We start from the raw sequence: 21771 nt of genomic DNA, 5'->3' as shown, positions 1-21771 counted from the left end.
GGAGGCAATTATAAAACCTATCTTAAAGAAGTCCTCCTTGGATCCCCAAGTTTTGAACATCTTCCGCCCAGTTTCCAATTTGCCATTTTTGGGCAAGATCATTGAGCGAGTGGTGGCTAACCAATTGTCAGCACACTTGGATGAAGCGGATTATCTGGATCCATACCAATCGGGTTTCAGGACTGGACATGGAACTGAAATAGCCTTGGTCGCTCTGGTGGATGATATGAGGAGGGCATTAGATAGGGGAGAATTCACCTTTCTTGTCCTCCTGGATCTTTCAGCGGCTTTTGATACCGTTGACCACGGTATCCTGTTGGATCTCCTGGAAGGATTGGGAATTGGAGGCACTGTTTTACAGTGGTTCCGTTCCTTTCTCTCTGACAGATGTCAACAGGTAGCATTGGGAGATGAGGTTTCAGACCCTTGGCCTCTCACTTGTGGAGTGCCACAGGGTTCTATCCTCTCTCCCATGCTATTTAACATCTATATGAAGCTGCTGGGTTCCATCATCAGGAGATTTGGGCTGCGGTGTCACCAATATGCGGATGATACTCAGCTCTATCTCTCGTTTAAGTCCTCACCAGAGTTGGCTGTGGAGACCATGCCCAAGTGCCTGGAATCCGTGAGTGGATGGATGGGAAGGAACAGGCTGAAGTTAAATCCTGACAAGACCAAGGTGCTGCTTGTGGGAGACAGGGGAACGTTGGATCCTGTTGACCTGAGGTTTAATGGGGTACAATTACCCCTGAAGGACCAGGGCTCAGATTTCGGCAGTGAGCCGGGCAGCTTGGTACCAATTACACCTCATATGTAGGCTGCAACCCTACCTCCCTGTTCTTCAGCTCCCACTGGTAGTACATGCCCTGGTCACCTCTCAATTAGACTACTGCAATGCGCTCTACGTGGGGTTACCCTTGAAAGCGGTCCAGAAACTTCAACTGGTACAGAATGTGGCGGCTCGTTTACTTACAAACAGTCGTCGCCGTGATCATATTACGCCAGTATTATTTAATCTACACTGGCTTCCAGTAGTTTTCCGGGCCCAATTCAAGGTGTTGGTGTTAACCTTTAAATCCCTATACAGTCTCGGCCCAGTGTATCTGAAGGAGCACCTCCAGCATCACCAATTATGCCGCCCGACAAGATCAGCCATGCAAGGCCTTCTCTCAATCCCACCAACAAAAGCAGCTAGATTGGTGGGGACTAGAGAGAGGGCTTTTTCGGTGGCGGCCCCCACTCTCTGGAATTCCCTCCCATCTGATCTTCGGCATGCCCCTTCCCTAGACACCTTCCGCCGAGCCTTAAAAACTTGGCTGTTTGGACAGGCCTTTGGGACCACCGGGATGGGCTAATTACATACTGAATGCCCGTTGTTTTGTACTGTATATGCTGTTGTTTTATTACTGCTGACTATATTGTATTTTATTGTATTTACTGTATTTTATTGTATTTTATTGAAATTTGATATGTACGTCACCTAGAGTGGCTTCAGGCAGATAGGCGACCTAAAAATTAAATTTACATTTTTTTACATTTACATTTTACATGCAAAACAAGGGCTCTTAATCTTAATAAGATTAATATGTTAATCTTAAAATCTTAGTGTCCACATATGATGCCTCGCTCGCCGAAGGTTAGGGGGCGTTGTGTTTAATAGGCGGTTTTGGCTTATTTGGCTAACTTGAATGTATTTGACAGGTCAATGCCCTACCGGGCTATGCATCTTGCACTGGTGCGGGAAGGTGCGGGAAGGGAAATAAGTAAGGACAGCTAGGTGACCCCCTTAGGCACCTTTGGAGGTGATTGGCGGTTCCGGAGGCCTGCCTATCAGGGCTTTACGGCTCGAGGGCAGGATATGGGCTGCTTCTGGGGCCAACTTATCTCATCTACCCAGGGGTTATACGGCCCCGGGTGGGGATGATGTGGGAAGGCCCCCCTACTCACCTACAAGGTGTGGCCTGGGTAAAGGGTAAGCAGATGGACTTGCCCTTGCCCCAGCAGGGGCTGGTCACCTGAGAGCTGTGTGGCAAGCTACTTGCTTATAGACAGTTCCCGCACCTAGGTTTCTTTCTGCAGGTTACTTTAAATTGGGTTTTGTTTGCCGTAATTTAATAAAGTGGCCCTTGTTCAACCCAAGCTGATGTCTCTGTGTCTTATTTCGCCCCTCGACTGCAATATTATTTTCCCCACTTTTCAGTCTTGCATAACATCATAGACTATAATTAGATTGTTCCATACAATTCATTGTTTAAGCTAATAATATTTCCTAGAGTTAGACAGTTGTTTAGAAACACAGACGATTCTCTGTATCTTGTGAACGCTGCTAGATGAAATCACACTAATGGTCACTTCAGATTTCTTTCTTCAGCAAGAATATGCTGACAAGAGTGTTCTTCCAAAAAGAAACACAATCAAATGCACAATGCATGACATATGCCTCTCTTACGACAAAACTGCTTTGTGTGGTTTGGGGCTCAGATCAATTTACATGACAGACTGATTATGGCTTTAGCAGTACTGAGATCTGAAAGATATGCAAAGGAGTTATTTAAGTGAACATCCATTTATGGAAAAGCAACATTACTATAAAACTGATACGTTTGTTAATAAATGGAGAGGCAGACAACATGAGTCCCAGAATCCTTAGTTAAATAAAACTACTGAGTTCTGAAACATCCGTCTTTCAAGGTTTATAAAAACATTCATAGCCAGATACACTTTTGAAAGTACAAATGTTTGTGTTGTTGCTGCTTTCAAAGTCAGAATACTCAGCTGAGAATAAGACTGTCGTATTTTCTCCTGCCTTTCTCAGTGTGCCTTTCTCAGCTGTGTAGTGTGGATAAAAGAGGGCTGTTGCTGTTTGCATTTTTGTCATTGCATTGTTTTACTTCACTTCATGCTAAATCTTGGATTCAGAGATATCCTGGTGTTCTCAACTCTTCCTGCTGGTGAATAAAACCAGAACCCAATTTTCTGTGAGCTTTCCCATCTGGTTGTTGGGTGTATAACATAGGAGTGTGTCTCCCACACAACCTGGGCCAAAATTCATGCAAGCGCCATTAAGGGCTTAGAACCTCCCACATTCATACATCAGCATAATGAAAGGAAGATATTATGACAGCTGGTAGCATGACATTCCTGGATCACCAAATGTGCCCATGCGACTGTACATTCAAATAGGATTCTGACAGGCAATCCCAATAGACAAAAAGCAGCATCTGTCTGAGGCTGCTCTTGTACCTGCTCATGGGGAGGAGAGACGACAGGCTATTAGAAGAAACACAAAGTTTCAGAAGACTGAGCTCAGTGTAATTCCTGAGGCTGTGTGATAATGATTTTTGTCCATCCCTAAAGCAGTTTGACAGCTGGTATAGCACAGTGGGGAGGAGAGCCTGGCTGGGAGTCCAGAGTCTGTGAGTTCAAATCCCCGCTTGTGTCCTGGGTGTCAAGGGCCAGCTAAAGATCACCCTCACAGTGGGTGGCTCAGGGGTTACGTGCCGTTGCCCACCTGTGGAGCCGTGGGCAAGCTGCATAGTCCCAAGGAGCCCAGTTGCCCCCAGCTGACAGATGCGGACAAGGAAGGGGTTGGCTTGTTGCAGCTGTGGCAAGCTGACCAGGCCCTAGCCAGCTGGGGAGGACTAGCCTCAGAGGGAGGCAATGGTAAACCCCCTCTGAATACCACTTACCATGAAAACCCTATTGATAGGGTTGCCATAAGTTGGGATCGACTTGAAGGCAGCCCATTTCCATTTTTTCCAAAGCAGTTCAGTACCCTCCACAGTCTACTTGCTATATGCATTAATTTGTATTGCAGTTTGTATTCTACCTTTCCTTCAAGAGATAGCACACATGGGGGTATCCTGTTTGCCCTTGTGATGTAAGTTCAATTGAAAAAGAACTGCATGTTCATCAGAAGACCAGGTCTAGGAGTCAGAATGAGGGGAGCACACAATTTGAAGCTGAGAGATGGTTGAAATGGGGGTGCTGAACTCTACTGCCACCACACACATGTTTTTTACATCTGAAGTTATTGGTGTCAATAGAAGATCTCCTCCCAATGCAAGTAACAGCTTTAAAGGAGCACGTTTCATCTAGTTTGGTCCTAAGTCTCCACTTGAAACCAGGCAATGAATGTAACAGATGCATTTTTCTGGGGAATCCATTCTTAAAATTGGGGGATCACAACTGAGAAAGCCTTCTCTGTTCTCATCAACTGAACCTTTGTCAGTGGCTGGAGAGCAAGAAGCTAAGCAAACAAATTTACACACCTTTAGTGTGGCGGCACCTACCCTGCAGAATTCCCTCCCCTTAAATATTAGGCAGGCGCCATCTCTATCTTTTTGGCACCTTTTGAAGACTTTCGTCTTTCAACAAGCCTTTTAAGTTGAGACCTATCCCAGTCTGTGTCTGTGTTAGAATTGCTTTTTAATACTTTTTTAATAATATGTTTTTAACCCTTTTTTAAAATATGTTTTTAAATCTTTTTAAAAAATGTTTTTAACGTTGTTTTGTTTTAATGTATTTTAAGGTCTGTTTTTTGATGTTTTGAAGTGTTTTTAGCATTTCTGTTTGCCGCCCTGGGCTCCTGTTGGGAGGAAGGGCGGGATATAAATCAAATAATAAATAAATAAATAAATAAATAATAAACAAATCAGGAAAAAACCCACAATACCACAGATTTGTATTTGTGTAAAGCCTTTAGATGGATGCCTGCATTTTTTGAATAAAGTTGAAATGTTTAGGAAAAGTCGGTAGTATGTCTTCATGACTGAAATGCATTGACCATTAGGGATGAATGAATCTGTCAATTTCAGTCCCCCTCCATTTCTTTTTCTTTTTTTGTCTTATGTTCAATTCATCCTATTTCTGCCCATATCTGCATGAAAATCCAAAAATAATTCCTAATATATGCATTTTTGTATGCAATTTTACCTAGTATATGACTTTTTGCAAGCAATTGTCCCTCACAAAATGCATGTCTGCAAATTATTTTCACTAATATGCTCATTTTTTTGTATGCAGTTTTTGGAGAACTGCATTTCAAAAGTAGGGGAAATGCACATTTCTAAGGAATGCTGTACTTCAATTTGCATATTTGTTTAGGAAGTGCAGATTTGGTAAATTTGCATTTAGAGGTGAATTGAATGGATTTCTCACCCATTCCTGTTGATCGTTTGCATACAACAATGAGCCAGGATGCCGATGTCCTAGCTTATGGTGTCAGTTCCTGCTGCTTGATGCCCTGCAGAGTGTGTGCGTCCTCCATAGCCATCCTCCTGCAAGCACTGCCAAGGGACCTGGTGTGATGGCACTACAGAGAGGAAATTAGCAATGGCAGAATGGATTTCCTATCATACTCACTTTCCCAACAGCTCTCAGTACCTTTACTGTTCCCAGGATTCTTTGGGGGAAGCCATGACTGTTGAAAGTAATATGATGCTGCTTTAAATTTATAATTCCCATGGGGCCTTAATATGTGTTGTGGTTCTCCCCAGTCCCATAGTTTCAATAGAACATTACTTCTGGAGTAAAAGTGGGGGGAATATTAGACCATGCTAAATGTCAAAATGGCATTCACTGCACTATACAAATAACAAAGAGTAACCCTGAGCATGTGAGTGTATCTGAATTCTAATTGGATGCTCTGCCAGATGGGGAGAGAAGAATACTGATGTTTCACTGATTTAATTTTTAAACTTAGATATGAAACACATGGAGCTTTTCAAGCATCAGTTCTTTTTTCATCTTGATGAAGAAAGTGGTCTGCTCTGCTCCTATAAAGGATAGAGAGCCATAGTTCATACTCTGCCAGGCTGCTACAGGACCTCCTAAGTCAATCACGGTGTGAAAATATCCATCATGAGTCCATAAAAACCTATAAAACCCAGAGCTGCAGGAAGTGTTGAAACATCTACATTATATTTTGCATATTGCAACTTGTTTGCAAGTGTTTTATAAACCTCAGGAAACTCAAATGGAAGTGTGAATTGCAAAGGGATAATATTTCACTCACTTAACTGACTTGGGTGCTTAATAATTCCAATAGTACATTTCCATCAACTGCTCACTGCATTCATTACGGAACTTTATGTAGTTTTCCTTTTCAGTTTTAAGTATTTTGTATTTTCACAAAAATATCATGCAGCAAAAAATTGTTCTGAAAAATGTCTCATATTCAAAGCTAAACTTTGTAGTGTTGCAGCAGTACTAGGAGGCAGGTTTTTGGAGATTGATTTGAAATCTACCCAGCATGACAGAACTGTATGGTACCTCTTCCCTGGATACCATTTACAGTGCAATCCTATGCATATCTACTCACTTCTGAGTAGTCTCATTAAATTCAATGGGGCTTACTCCTAGATAAAGGGGAATTTCAGCCATAGCTAATCAGTGAATTTAATTTCTCTCCTGCCCCTTCCCAAGAGGTCAAGGCAGAAAATAAAAGTTTAAAAGTACAGCAAAATGCACAGTAAAATACCCAGTTAAATTAAAATTGTCCCATGTCTGTTTAACTCCTAGATGTGGGAAATGCTGTAGGCCGTATGCAGAGCAGGACATATCACAGTGGTGGGGAACCTTTGGCCCTACAGATGCTGTTGGACTAAACCAGCTATCATCCCTGATCATTAGCCATACTGGCTAGGGCTGATGGAAGCTGTATTCCAGCAGTATCCAGAGGGCCACATGTGTCCAGTCATGCTTTAGATGTAATCTAGGGAGGGGGACAAATTTGATTCAGTTCACACTGAAAGGTGAACTTACCTAAATTGTACTTTCCAAGACTATATGCAAACCAAAACAAAGCAACCCTTTGAAATTTGCATTTCACAAAGTCAAATGGGACTTCATTAGATAAATGCTTTGTGGAATCAGAATTGTAGCCTTCCAGTTCATCAGTATTCTTAAAATTAAAAGAGCAAAGAAAGGGGCATGCATAAGGGAAAAAAAGGATTTATTTCTTTTCATACTGTGAGATATAATTGTCTTTTTTGGCTTCACCCTTGTATTGCACTTGTCACATAAAAATGTCTGGAGGATTGTGTACAATGCCAGCCTCCTTTCCATTCTTCCTCCTACTATTCAGTCATGACTCTTTGCTCCAGACGTTTAGACTAAAGATGTTCAGAGGTTGCAGTGGTACGGACATCATTTTCACTGCACTAATAATGCCCTCCAATTTGCTCAGTAAGGGACTGCTTTGTGAGCCAATTATATACTATTGCACACACACTAACCATGTAATAAATTGGATTGTCAGGTTGTTACCCAGATATTCGCTTGAACTTTTAAATTTATTATTAAGTCAGGAAAACCTGTAACCATGGTTTACTCCACTTCTTTCCCCCTGTAGTCCCTTCGTCCATCGCATGCTTCCCTGCTCTTAACAAGCAAGATTCAAGTATACCACATGGTGGATGGTGATGGGGGTAGACAAAAGGGCAAAGGGAAACCTGGACAGAAGAAACTGCAGCTACCTCTTTTCCTTATTTAGTGGCGGTTCAAAAGGAAACCATGTGGTGACCAAGTGCCAGCAAATGTGAGTTACAATGATAAATGACTGCACAACAAAACCCTGGAGAGCTGCTGCCAGTCAGTGTGGACAATACAGAGCTAAATTGACCTAATATATCACTTCAGCAGAAGTGTATCTCTGTGCCAGTCCTGAGCTACTGACCACAGTTTTTTGCCACTATGTTCACAAAGGACATTTGCTAGATAGATATCCTTTACAGCCAGATGCTTTTCAATCATACCCCCATATTTTCGGGAGGCCTATCTATCTATCTATCTATCTATCTATCTATCTATCTATCTATCTATCTATCTATCTATCTATCTATCTATCTATCTATCTATCTATCTATCTATCTATCTATCTGTCTATCTGTCTGTCTGTCTGTCTGTCTGTCTGTCTGTCTGTCTGTCTGTCAGCTAATAGCTACCCATGTGGTGGGGTGGAACACCTTCCCAACACTGGCATTCCTACAGGGTACCTGGATGGGGCTAGAACACGGCAAGGTGGCAGCAAGGTTGGAGCTGTCTGAACGCACCAGCAGAACCAACCTGGCACTCCCAGTCAGTGAACCCACATAGCTCTGACTTCACCACTTTCATCCAGTTAAACTGTGGAAACATTGGTGTCAGAAGGTGGCTCTGCGCCAGTATATAGGCTGCTACTGCTGTCAGCCACTGAAGTGGAGTCTGTGGTGGAGACATTCAGGGTGGATCATGTTCAATAATTTTGGAGTTGGGAATGTTTTCTCTGCTTTCATGCTACATGATCAGCTAGGTCAGATCTGTTATTTGGTTTGACAGAAAGACGAACAGACCTATGCTTTAAAATTATTGTCTATGCATTTGTTTAGCTTTTGAAAGCACAGAGCAAAGTCTTCTTTTTTCATATTCTTCATTCAGATTTTAGGTATTCCTCTTGCCTCTGTATTTAAGCACTGTGCTTCCTTACTTGACTAAAATAGATAGCTTATCCACGGAGTATCAGAATATAACAAGGCAAGTGAAGCCTCCTACATTTAACCTACTATATCTGGAAAGTCCAATGTTCTTTTTCATTTATAAACCACTCTGTGCTTCCTAAATTTTCTGGGAAATTCCAATGAACTCAGATCCTTCTTATTTACTGTAGACAATATGAAAATAAAATATATTTTTCCCCACAAAGAACATAGCCATGACTTGAAAAGCATTACTTGGTTGACTAACACTTTCTGAAGTGGAAATCAATATAGCAATGAAGTCTATCGCACATCCTGAAAGTAGTGATTCCCAGATTCTTCAAGACACAATTTAACTACCACTTACCATCTGGTTGCCATCTTAGTGATCTTTACTGCTTTTGCAAATGACTGAACAAAGAAATTGGGAGCTAACACATCCGGCTTGTTTGGTTGGTGTATGATATAGGAACGTAGAGTGATAGGTCAGATTGCAATCCTATCCAAATTTGTTAAACATTATTTATCTGAAATATTTATATATCACATTTTAGTAAAACCCAGTCCCCTTAGTGATAGTTTCTAGAAAGCAATGGTGAGAGGGACTGGAGTGGGTTTTGTCGGTTTCATTAAGGGCCCCTTATGGTTTTCCACCTACTTTTATTTCGGGGGGGGGGAAGTATCACAGAACACAATGGGAACAAAAGCTATTGTTGATTTATTTACAATGGGGCGGATCCAGTTAAGCAGTTGAGTTAGTACAATCACTTTTGGCTGCACAATGGAACTTTCCCTCCCTCTCCTCTCACCACTTGACCCCCAGATTTGCTCCGGAGGGTTTGGGGGAAAACTGCAACAAATTTAGGAAGCGCAGAGAAGGGCACACAGGGACAGAAGGAGGGGGAGTTCCATTTCACATCCAGAAGTGTTTGCACTAGCATAACTGTTTAGTTAGATACTGCCCAAAATTTCTATAGCACCCTTAAGCAGAAATATTCGCAAAGCAAGGTTACGTGATTGTTATCTCCCAAATCAAGAGGGAAAAGAGGAACCTGAAAGGTACAGTAGAGGGATTAATCGACCCAACACATTTTGAATCTGTTGAACTGTTCTCAGCGGCAACTTTTTGAATGATATTTTGTTTACAGCATTGTTATTATTTGACTCTATACTGGAATGACAAAAGAAAATACTCAGTAAAATCATAGGTGTTAAAAAAGAGAAAGCCACAAAAGGGGGAAATAGTTTAGCTGGAAAGAGCTACATTAGTTGCCCCTGAGGAAGAATGAAAGAATTCAAAATGACTAGGCCAATAAATCATCCTCTCTGCACCTTTGAAGTCTCTTCTGTTTTTTTTTCTTTCATCTTTGCTTCTTCTGTCTCACAAATCAACCTCTCCCAATTACTGCAGAAGTGCAAGGTTCAGCATCATCAAGGCAGCAGAGATGGCCTTCACTGAACTTTCAGTTGCTGAACACATTGCTATGTTTGTGACAAGGTAATGTTACAATGCAAGCAGAGTTATTATCACCTATATTCTGATGGGCTTTCAATCTGAGATGGACACTGTTACATCAGGGATGGGGAACCTGTGGCTCTACCGCTTTTGCTGGACTATAACGTCCCTGACCAGTGCCCATGTTAGCTAGGGCTTATGGGAGTTGGAGTCCAACAACATTTGGATGGCACATGTTCCATTTGTCTGGTTTATACCATCTCCATCTTTTACTTCACTGTCAATAAGTCACTACTGACAATGACAGAAATGGCAACCCACTTCTTCAGGAATGGGGCAGCTCAGTACTTGTTTCCATTCATACATGCACAGCCTTTCTTCTCATGATTGCACATCTCAGGCAGACAATCTTCACCCCATTCATACATATATCTAGTTACTTCTCACCTAAAATTGCACATTCTTAAATTATTTATTATTTATTGGTGACACATAAATATAATTAATACATAAACAATTTTATTTATTTATTTATTATTTGATTTATATCCTGCCCTTAAAACAAAACAATGTTGAAAACATTTTTTTAAAAAAAGTTTTAAAAACATCTTTTTTTTAAAAAAAAGGGTTAAAACATACTATTTAGGAAAACATATTAAAAGCAATTCTAACACAGACACAGACTGGGATAGGTCTCAACTTAAAAGGCTTGTTGAAAGAGGAAAGTCTTCAAAAGGTGCCAAAAAGATAGCAGAGATGACGCCTGCATAATATTTAAATTGTATGTTTTTTATGTTGTATGTCTCCCAGAGTGGTTGGATAACCAGCCAGATGGGCGACTAATAAATAAATAAATAAATTTAAGGGGAGGGAATTCCACAGGGTAGGTGCAGCCACCCTAAAGGTCCGTTTCTCCTGATAAGATGGTATCTGCAGGAGGCCCTCACCTGCAGAGCGCAGTGATCGACTGGGTATATAAGGGGTAAGATGGTCTTTCAGATATCCTGGTCCTGAGCTGTATAGGGCTGTGTACACCAAAACTAGAACTTTGAACTTGGCCCGGTAGCAAATGGGCAGCCAGTGAACTATACCAACACATCCAACTTTATAAACACACACAAGCATGGGACCCTTCACTTCATAGGTGTGTGTGTGTGTGTACTTACACACATACATACCTACCACTTGCTATAGTCACTCAACTGCTCCCTGTATTCACGCATATGCATTCCTCATAAGGAGGAACATAACACCAGCTCTAAACGAACGACCCTGTCTGCTAGTTAGCTACCAAGCCAGGTTCAAGGTGCTTGTGTTGACACATAAAGCTGTACATGGCTTAGGTCTTTGGAATTTGCTGGACTCAGAGCTTGGAAGTAACTCATTATTTTTAACGAGTTACTTGTAATTCGTTACAATTTTAAATAACGAGTGGGTAATTCCATTACATTTGGCAAGTAACGGAACAACTAGTAATTTCCCTACTTTTCAGCTGCGACTTTAACGTTTCCACGTTAGGTTGGACGTTACTTGGGGGCGGGAACAAGGGGAAGTCAGCTCCTGGCTGTGATTGGTGAACACAAGACATGTGCCTCACACTGATTGGACCTCTGCGCAGACTCTCTCTTCCCTCATGAAGAGGTGAATAGGCAGGGCCTGCTAGCGTCTGAGAGGAAAAAATGGATGCTGGAGGAAAAATACAGGGCAAGGACAACGGAGGAGAAGGCAGCAGCAGAATGGCGAAGAGTTGTGGAGGTGAGTGACGATGATGTGTGTGTGTGTGTGTATGTTCCTCTCCTTACCTCACTGCTGCCTCCGCGGCACCTTCTGCCCCCCCCACAGCCTACTTCTCTTCCTTCCCCCCCTTTTTGAACTCTCCCCCTTGTTCCCATGCATACTTGTGTGCTGTATTTATCCAGACAGAGCACTCCTGCCTTTTAAAATGCCGGCTAGCTTTTTATTGTATATTTATTTGAACTCCATCTTTCTTTTTATTTGTATTTTTGTCCTGTTTAATCACAAGACTGAATTGTATGTGGGACAAAAACTGTCTCAGTAATAATAATAATAATAATAAAAATAAAAAATCATTAGGCGTATAATAAATGGCTTAAGGCTGATTTTTTTGTTCTTGGCAGAGATGAGGTGAGAAGTAGGGTCCTTGCAGCTCCTCCTCTCAGTCCCCCAGCTCTCAAACTCATGTTCTGTGAGAAAGAGAGAGATTCCCAGTCCCAGAGAGAGACAACTCCTGTAAACCCCATTCTCTCCAACAGCATCCCCAGGCGGGGTACCTGTGAAGATCACCTCTTGTTGAAAAAAATCCATTTATTGCAGCTGAATATCTGGGCAATGTAAAATTAAAATGTTTAACTGATTAATCCTCTCCCTTTCAATAAACTGATCAATTACATTTCAATTGATTTGCTTATCACCAAGACTTCAAATCTATGAGAATTTCCAGAATATAATAATTAAAAGGAGTGCAAGACAATGAAGAATTCAATACAGAAGCTCTAGGGCACACAGTTAAAAAAAATCAAGGCTGATCTTTGTTATTGTTTCATGCATTCCCCGGTACAGTAACACACAAAATTACTCTAAAAACAATAAACAAGTGTCTCATATTAAAACTCATTCTTACCAATAAAAATAGGCCCCACTGATTAATCAACTCTCCTTTTAGTTAATTAATCTGCTGAAAATTAAAGCTTGTAGCCCTAGAGTTGGTTTTTTTTAAAAAAAAAATCATTTGACCAGGAAGACAAGTACCGTTCAGTTCACATACAGTGAATTTCAGAGTTGAGATTAATCTGTTCTCATCACAGCCCAGGCTTGTGTATTTATGTGCAAGCCCTTTCTTGATGACATTGCCATGTGGTGACCAAAGTAACGAGGAGAGAAGTCTCAGGCTGTGTGGTGCAGTCGCTGCAACACAATTGCTGCCTAGAAAAGAATGTGCAGGTGCAAAAAGCAAAAGCTCAAGTAAGCTTCAATAAGATGAACAGTGCCAAAGCTGCACAGGCTGCAATAGGCAATGTTGAGGGGTTTCATCATTACTGCTTTTTAGGAAGTGAAGGTCAACCACTGTCAGTGCCGCCCTGGGCTCCTACTGCGAGGAAGGGCGGGATATATATAAATATAAATAAATATATATATATACAGAAAGAAAGAAAGGAGAGATGTAAAGGGGAGTATTTCTTTAGATGTTACCCTACTTTCCATTTTTGCTTTCTATTTGCTTCTGGCCCTATTCTGTCACTCTCCAGTACACATGAAGAAGGGGCAGTGAGGGCAACTCCCAAACCTGGGTGTTGCGCCTCCAAGTTAGTTACTTAGAACTAGGTATGCCTTTCCTATCTACGATGTATTTCTATAAATGAAATAGCTTTTCTTATTTTACTAAGTCTTAAGTCTCAGTGATCTCAGTGCAGGGTAAAAGCCTGCCACAAACACACACACTGGCACACACAAGCATCATAGACTGTTGACAATCTCTGCTAATATCTATACAAATGTGCATAACATGCATCACCTGAACTCACATGATCTAGAGTTACCTTAGATCTTGCAAGATTTGCAAATGAGAAGCAATAGGGTTTTATATTAGTTCTGATTGTCTATTGGGCTATCATAGGTTATATGTTTTTTTCATTTTCTATGGCAAAAACTCCAACTTCAGTGGAATTTATGTGATGTGTTCTAATCATTTGAATTTGGCTAATGAATGCTTTATTCTTTCATCAGAACTTTAGCAGTAGTACTAAAATATTAATAAAAAAGAAAAGGGAAAGAAAAAATACTTTACATACATCATTCAGCTGTATTGCTAATTATAGATATAGATATAAAAGATAAACGGCATTTTGTCAAAAGTATTTTTGTCTACATTTTATACCTCATCCTTGGTTTTCCAAGCTTGGCATGGAATGCTTCTCATACAGAATTAATTTGAAATGCTGCATATTTATTATCATAATCATCATATTCAAAATAAAAAATATATGTACCGCCTTCCAGTTGATTCCAACTTATGGTGACCGTATGAATAGGGTTTTCATGAGGCTGAGAGGCAGTGACTGGCCCAAGGTCACCCAGTGAGCTTCATGGCTATGTGGGGATTTGAACCCTAGTCTCATTTTGTTCTCACAACAAGCCTGTGAGATAGTAGGTTAGACTGGCCCAGGCAGGGTTATTCAGTGAGCAAAAATGATGCAAATAGGATCTCTTTTAATTGTGCTATCGACCTGCTTACTTCCACTCTGACTGGGGGATCTTGCAGCATGGGGAAGAGATGGGGGCACATCATAGCTGAAGTTCACCCATATAGGAGCATTATCTCTTGTTTATTACAGAGACGCCTGTTGCAGGTTTTGCTGCTGAGAGCAGCAGTCAGTTAGTGCGGCCACTTGAGTCACAGCTTGTTGATCCTGAGGAGGCAAAACTAGAAAGGGAGGTTCAGAAAGGAGGCCCTGTGCATGAGGAGGAGGAGGGCATGAAGCAGTGCCAGTTGCCCACAGCCACATCTGCAGAACAGCAAGTACCATGGTTTGGCTTTGAGAAAGCTTGTACATTTGTGAGCCAGAGTGGGAAAAATGTTGCTGTACGATGCAATTACTGCCTTCCAAGGATCAAAAATCTGAGATCAGCTGTTTCCTCCTCATCCATTATGTTTAAATTGTGAAGTTCCTCTTCCATTTTTTCTTGGATTCATGCTTTGTTCTTCTTCCTCAGAGGGCACACCCTGAGAAGCTGAGAGCAATTGAAGAAGCAATAAAGGCAAGGAGACGTGGCCTTCCTGAACCAATGCATGACACCCCTCCTCCCAAAATGCTGAAGCAGCAGCAGACAACCCTTGAGAGGTGGGGATCTGGCAGGGAGCCTGTCACCAGAGCAATCTCGACAGGAGAATCATTGATTTCATTGTAGAGGAGACATTACCACTTCAGACTGTGGACAAACCATCATTCATTAATCTGGTTCGCATTGGACTCCCCAAAGATCTCACCATCATATGTGCCAAGACTCTGAGAGACAGAATTGAGAAGAGAGCATGCCACATGAGAGAAACTCTTGCAAACCGAATGGATGCTGTGGCATATATAGCAACCACTGCAGATTGTTGGACCAATGGCAAGAAGAGTTACTTTGGGGTAACAGCCCACTGGATCAACCCAACTACCCTGAAACGTGAGGTCAGGGCCTTGGCTTGTAAGCGTCTGAAGGGGCGCCATACATACGACGTCCTTTCAAAAGCACTGCATGATGTACATGTGCAGTACAGGATCCACAACAAAGTTATGTGCACTACTACAGACAATGGCTCCAACTTTGTGAAAGCGTTCAGAGTTTTCATGGCCAAAGAACCAGTGGAAGCTGCAGGCACCAGTGACAATGATGGTGATAACCAGGAGGAGGAGGAGGCTGAGGTGGAGTTTGTGCCTATCTGTGAGATCCTGGACACAGGACCTGAGGCAGAGGAAGAAGCTGCAGACTCAGGATAGGATTTTGTTTTACCACCACACCAGAGATGTGCTAGCTACACCCTCAAACTTGTGGCAACACAAGACATAGAGGCCATGCTTTCTGACTCCTCCAAAAGTAGTCTTCTTGGTCCTTTCAAGAAACAGTTTCGTTCCTTGATGGGAAAGTGCAGCAAGTTGTGGTCCAAGCAGAACCAGTCAGCACAGATTGCTGAGTATATCCATGCGCAATGTGGTGTGTATCTGAAGGTACCGAATAAGACCAGGTGGAATTCCACCTTTGATGCGTTGAAGCAACTACATGAGCTCCTGTCAACTGTGCCACTAAAAATGCATGCCATAATGGACCGCTGCTCCTTGTCCAGGATCACAGCTGCTGAGATTGAAGTGGTACAGGAATACACAGAGATTATGGAGCCACTAGCCCAGTCCCTAGATATCCTGCAACGGGAGAATGGCATGTTCATGGGGTATTTGCTACCAACGCTCTGCAATCTGGACCGCAAGTTAGAAGGACTGGAAAACAAACTTGAGAGGTACACATACTGTTTTCAGCTGCTGAGAGGTGTGCGCGAAGCCCTAAGAAAGCGGTTTGCAGCTATCTGGGAGGACAAGAGGCTTCTTCTGGCAGCCTGCCTACACCCTCGCTTCAAACTAGATTGGCTGGAATCGTGTCAGGCCACCACCCATACCAACAAGTAAGAACATTAGGGAAGCCCTTTGGGTGGATTACTCCAAGGGAAATGTTGTCTCAAGGGAGGCATCAGAGGGCTTAAGGTGGTAGGCAGGGGCTGGGCCTTTTCTTCCTGGGGCTCCTCATCACAACCTTGGGTTGCTGCAGGTAATCCTTAAGGGTCTGCTGTGATGCCCTATGAGTGTGGTGACTTGGTCACCTTTCTACCTTCCATGTCATCATCCACAGGCTCAGGCTGGACCCTGAACCAGGGGACATGACAAGCATCAGGAAATGAAGAGCAGATGATGATTTCCTAACATATATGTGTTAACATATCCTCTCTCTTTCTTAGATACACAATGGAAGCCTTGTTGAAAGCTGAAATAAAGATGGGTGTACTTAATGAGGACAGTGATCAGTCTTCAGATAAAGACCAGGAAGGAGATGACTTAGAAGATGACTTCTTTAACTTTCTGCCCCAGGGCAAGAAGTCAGCAGTGGACACTGCTGAGGAGGAACTGGTGAGGTACCTGAGGACTCCCAGCAGGGAAGTGTCATCACTCCATGGCTTTCCACGTGTGCTGCGGTGTTTTTTGCAGCACAACACAGGTATGCCTTCAAGCGCCGCAGTAGAACGCCTGTTCAGTACTGGTGGCAACGTAATGACTGTAAAAAGACATTCCTTGTCTGACATGCTCTTTGAGCATCTTGTTCTTTTGAGACATAACAGAAACATATTATAAAAGCATTTCAAGTGTAAAATTTGATTTCAAGAGTTGGGGTATCATCATTGCTTGGGGGGATGTGAGATTCTGTTATGCCGTTATGTTAATCTTACAGATAAAATTTTTTATTCTACTACCCCCTGTGTGTGTGTGTTTATTTTTAATATTCTTTTAGGCTCCTTAGATGTGCAGCAGCCAAGGCCAGCACCTTGTAGGAGTTTTTTTAAAAAAGTAACTGAAATGTAATTGTAGTGATTACTTTTGAAAAAAAGTAAAGTAATCAGTTACTTTCAGAGCAATTGTAATTGTAACGGTAATTACTACTTTTTGGGCCAAGTAATTGTAACTGTAATTTATTACTTTTTAAAAGTAATCTTCCAAGCTCTGGCTGGACTCCCCACACCCGTATACAGTAGTCCAGTCATTCAGATCAAGTGGAAACGTCCTCTTAATGATACCACACTTCCCAATGATGCAATATGTGGCGACACATGAGAGGATGTACTCTATAGTTGCAGAATGCTCTTCTACACAGATTTGGTTGATGTCAACCCTCACTGGTTTTAGACATCTTGTAAAGACATCTATTTACTCAGACATTTGATTAGTTGACTGGAGGAGATGTTTTGTTACTTCTGCAGTGCTTTGATGTAACTATGGTGTATTGATGCTGTGGTTTTGATTTATTTTCCAGATTTTTAAATTTTTATTATGTATGACATATTTTTATGTTGAACTGTGTTCTGGTACTGATTTTAATGCAGATTATAAATCACCTAAATAAATAAGCAATTAGGAAGTTCAAATGTACCTCCCTGGCTATGAGATTGTGTAGGCAAGTATATCTGATTATTGGCTTGTATGAAGCTATATTTTCATGACTGAAGCATGCAATCATAATAGGAAGGAAAGAGCCAGCTAAATTGGTCAGTATGGTCAGGACTGAAGGAAAACACACACACCTTAACCCTCCTAACGCATAGGGCAGTGATGCTTCTGGTAATATTTGGACCACTCCCAAATGCAGAAATAGGTAAATATGTAAGTACTTTGTTTTGGGTGGGTTGCAAACTGATACAAAAAAGCAGGATGCAGGCACAAAGAAGTAGATTGTTAGCATTGCCTAGACATTATTTTGAGCCATCAGCACACAAACACACACACACACACACACACACAAATATGAATCAAGGAAGTTCAGAAAGATAACTGGGGAAACGGTGTAAAAATTCAACTTTCCCGAAAAATTAGAGCAACAGTACCATGACACCGATAAAAGCCCAAGCTCTAAAAGGGAGACACAACTGAGTGACCAAGAAAGATTGTATGAGATTGATAAAAGAAAAGAAAAAAAGCATTAACCCATCTTGTTTGTTCCACATGCTTCTGCAGTATAACAAGGAAGATCATAATGAAAAATGTGTGCAAAGAAGAAGAAAGCAATTAATATGTTGAACACGTGTACACATTTCAGAGACTATTTCTGTTTTATAGAGGAGCAAATGTTAACACTGTTGCTAATGTTTCTTAAGGTACTGCTGTAGCAATGATCATTTTGGAGCTCAGGGGCATATTATGAACATAAATGAATTTTATGTACATCTGGAGAAAAAAGGAAGTGGGGTGTTCTTTCTTTTCCTCCTCCGAGAATTGAGTCAATCACAATTTTACATGGAATACTATCATAGAGATGGAAGGAGGTTTCTAAACTGAGGGTTAAGTATATAGACAAACTCTGACAGTTTACTTCATTGCAATGCAAAATGTATCCAGACCCTTCTATATAAGGTCATGACTCATAATTAGGTTGCCCTCCCACTGCCAGCAGACTCTCTCTTTGTGTGTGTGTGTGTGTGTGTGTTAAGAGGAATGTGAGTGGTTAATGTGCATAATAACCTGCTATTGTGCACAATCACCAAGGTTATGGAGACTGTGCACATTAACCTTCCATGAAGAAGGAATTGTGCACATTTGCTAGTCAATATACATAATCTACAGCAGACCTTGGGAAAGGTGCATATATCACCTGAATTTTGTACACCCTCTAGTAATTATGTATAAATTGAGTGGTCAATTGTATTGCCAAAGGTTTTTCCCTTCCCTAAGGCAAATAAATTCGAGATTTCAAAAAGGCAACGAACACTTCTGGTGGTGAAGAAGTTAAATGGATTATTTAAGCAAGCTGGTTACATTGAACTGTCAGTATTTGCAGGCAATAAAACACTAAAACGAAACTAATGGCTGGGTCCCTGGCTGGAAGCCCCACAAACAGCTGCAGTGAGGAGGTATGGCTCTTGAGTCTTCCCTTGATGTTGCTTCAAGGCTTGGTTTTTCCTGATGTTATTTTGGGACTTTCAAAACCCCTTAAGGCTTTTGAAACCCCTGGAGTCTTATCTGCACAGATGAAGGGTCCTATATATATACCCAAAACACCCTCTGCGAGGAAGCACCTTATACCGATTACATCATTATCTTCCCAGCATCAAGGTTGCCTTTGTTTATTTCTCCTGATCCTGAATCTGCTACAATCTGGCCATGGAAATACAACTGTGACATTTATTCCCAGGTTTAGCTCATGCATTCCCTCCATGGGTATAGCTGCTTGTTTTGACTAGCAACAGATTTCCTCTGATGCTTGTTTACACAAGCAGGGTGAGAACAGTCATAAACCAACTAAGCTCACTGTCCCTTCTAAATTTAGGAACCACAAACAAGCCCACCTGGCAGAGCAGGAGTGTGAGACAAGCTGGATTGTTTCGGTTACTTGAACAACTTTACCAAGTGCTCTTGTTTTGAACACAAAGCGAAACATTTCTTAGCTTATTGTAGCCAATGTCAGAAAACCTGTACTTTAAGCTCTTCAGATTCTAATACTACGACAGTATGCAAAAGCAATAAGACCCCCAATAAGTCAAGAGTATGAGACATGAATTATGGGACAGAGGCCATGTACATGCCATTCCTAAGCCTCCTAGTTTACACTGAGATTCTTCCAGAGATATGTGGCAATACATCAATATACATAATCTCCAACAGGCCTTGGGAAATGCATATCACCTGAATTTTGTACATTCTCTGCCCAATATGCATAATCCTACTGATGTGGGTTCTGGACGCCATTCCTTCTAAGCAGGGAAGCCATGTAGGCAGTAGTAAGTAGAGCTGCTGAAGCAGATTGAGCATGTACAAAGACACAGGTCTCGAGAGAATGCATAGAGGGGGGTAGATAGTCTCCTCCAAAAAGAGCCTAGTAGTAAATTTCATGACACTACACAGGCACTGGGGAATGTGCATATATCAAATGAACTCCTTGAAAGTAGAAAAAGGTATTGCAAAGATTAGGCTATGCTAGAACTTTTTATCTGTTGTGTCATTTTAAAACAATGTAATCTCTTGCTAGGGATGGATGAGAAATTCAATTCAGTTTACATTTAAAGCTGAATCTATCAAATTCACAATTTTTGGAACAACATGAGAACTAAAATACAGCTATGCCTTGAAATTTGCTACATCATAATTTTGTGATGCAGTTCTCCAACCACCTTTAAAAAAAAGAAGAAGCATGTATTAGGGAGAAATGTGCATTCAAATAAATATATAATTGAAGGTATACAAAAATGCATTATATTAGGCAAAACTGCTTGCAAAACTGTGTTCATTTGGAGACATTTGCACTAAAATGCTGAAGAATGTTCATAAGGAGGATTTTTTAAAAAAATCACAAATTGCTGTAAAAATGTGAATAACTGAATTTAAGATTAGAAGAATGAGAAACAGAGAACTGAAACTGAGAGATCTTTCCATCCCTAATCTATTCTGAGTAGGATCAGCAGTGAATAACATCTAAAGAGTTGTATCCCACTAAGTCCTATTCAGAGTAGGCCTATTTAAATGCATAAATATGTTAGTCATGTTCATTAACTTCAATGAGTCTACTCTGAGTAGGACCAGCAGTGAGTACTACCCAAAGGAAGCCCTTGAAAGCTACAATGCACTTGTTCCTTGATATCACACTAATTATGAAAGGAAACCAGCCCTGTTCAGGTGCTCATTAATGCATCTATGGAGGGGCCATATGGCTACACACAACAGCCCTGCTCCCTCTGCCCTCAAAATGTCTGCCTAGAGCAGGAATATTTGCAGCAGGATTGTAAGTACATTCTAGGTTGCCAGGCTCAGGGCCTGAGACTGAACCTGTATCTTTCAGAGAAGAGAAAGTCAGCCAAGTGCAGGTGTTCTTGCAACACTGTAATGGGAAAAACCACAAGGTGGAATTCTCCCTTCCCCCTGCACAACTTTTAAAGATACAGAAGACCTCTTGGTTGCCAGGCCCGGTCTTCCTAACTCCTGGCTTTGGGCTGGAATAAAACCACACATTCCTCTTTAAAAAAAAGAGAGAGAGAAAGAGAGAGAAATTAGCATATGCTTTCTTTCTGTGTGCTCCAAAAGAGTAAGGTACCAATCTGAGAAGGTTTCTTGTTGTTATATGCCTTCAAGTCAATTACGACTTATATGACCCCCAATAGCATGTATGGTGAACCACCCTGTTCGGATCTTGTAAGTTCAGGTCTGTGGCTTCCTTTATGGCAGCCTTTCCCAACCGGTGTGCCTCCAGATGTTGTTGGACCACAACTCGCATCAGCCTCAGCCATTGGCAATGCCGGCTGAGGCTGATGGGAGTTGTGGTCCAACAACATCTGGAGGCACAACGGTTGGGAAAGGCTGCTTTATGGAATCAATCCATCTCTTGTTTGGTCTTCCTCTTTTTCTACTCCCTTCTCTTTTTCCCAGCATTATTGTCTTTTCTAGTGAATCATGTCTTCTCATTATGTGTTCAAAGTATGATAACCTCAGTTTCATCCTTTTGGCTTCTAGTGATAGTTCCGGTTTAATTTGTTCTAACACCCAATAATTTGTCTTTTTTTGCAGGTCATGGTATGCGCAAAGCTCTCCTCCAACACCACATTTCAAATGAGTT

Source organism: Rhineura floridana, chromosome 2 (genome assembly GCF_030035675.1).
Source record: "Rhineura floridana isolate rRhiFlo1 chromosome 2, rRhiFlo1.hap2, whole genome shotgun sequence".
In the NCBI taxonomy this organism is placed as follows: domain Eukaryota; kingdom Metazoa; phylum Chordata; class Lepidosauria; order Squamata; family Rhineuridae; genus Rhineura; species Rhineura floridana.
The sequence above is the reverse complement of the archived record's forward strand: the minus strand, read 5'-3'. Positions refer to the sequence as shown.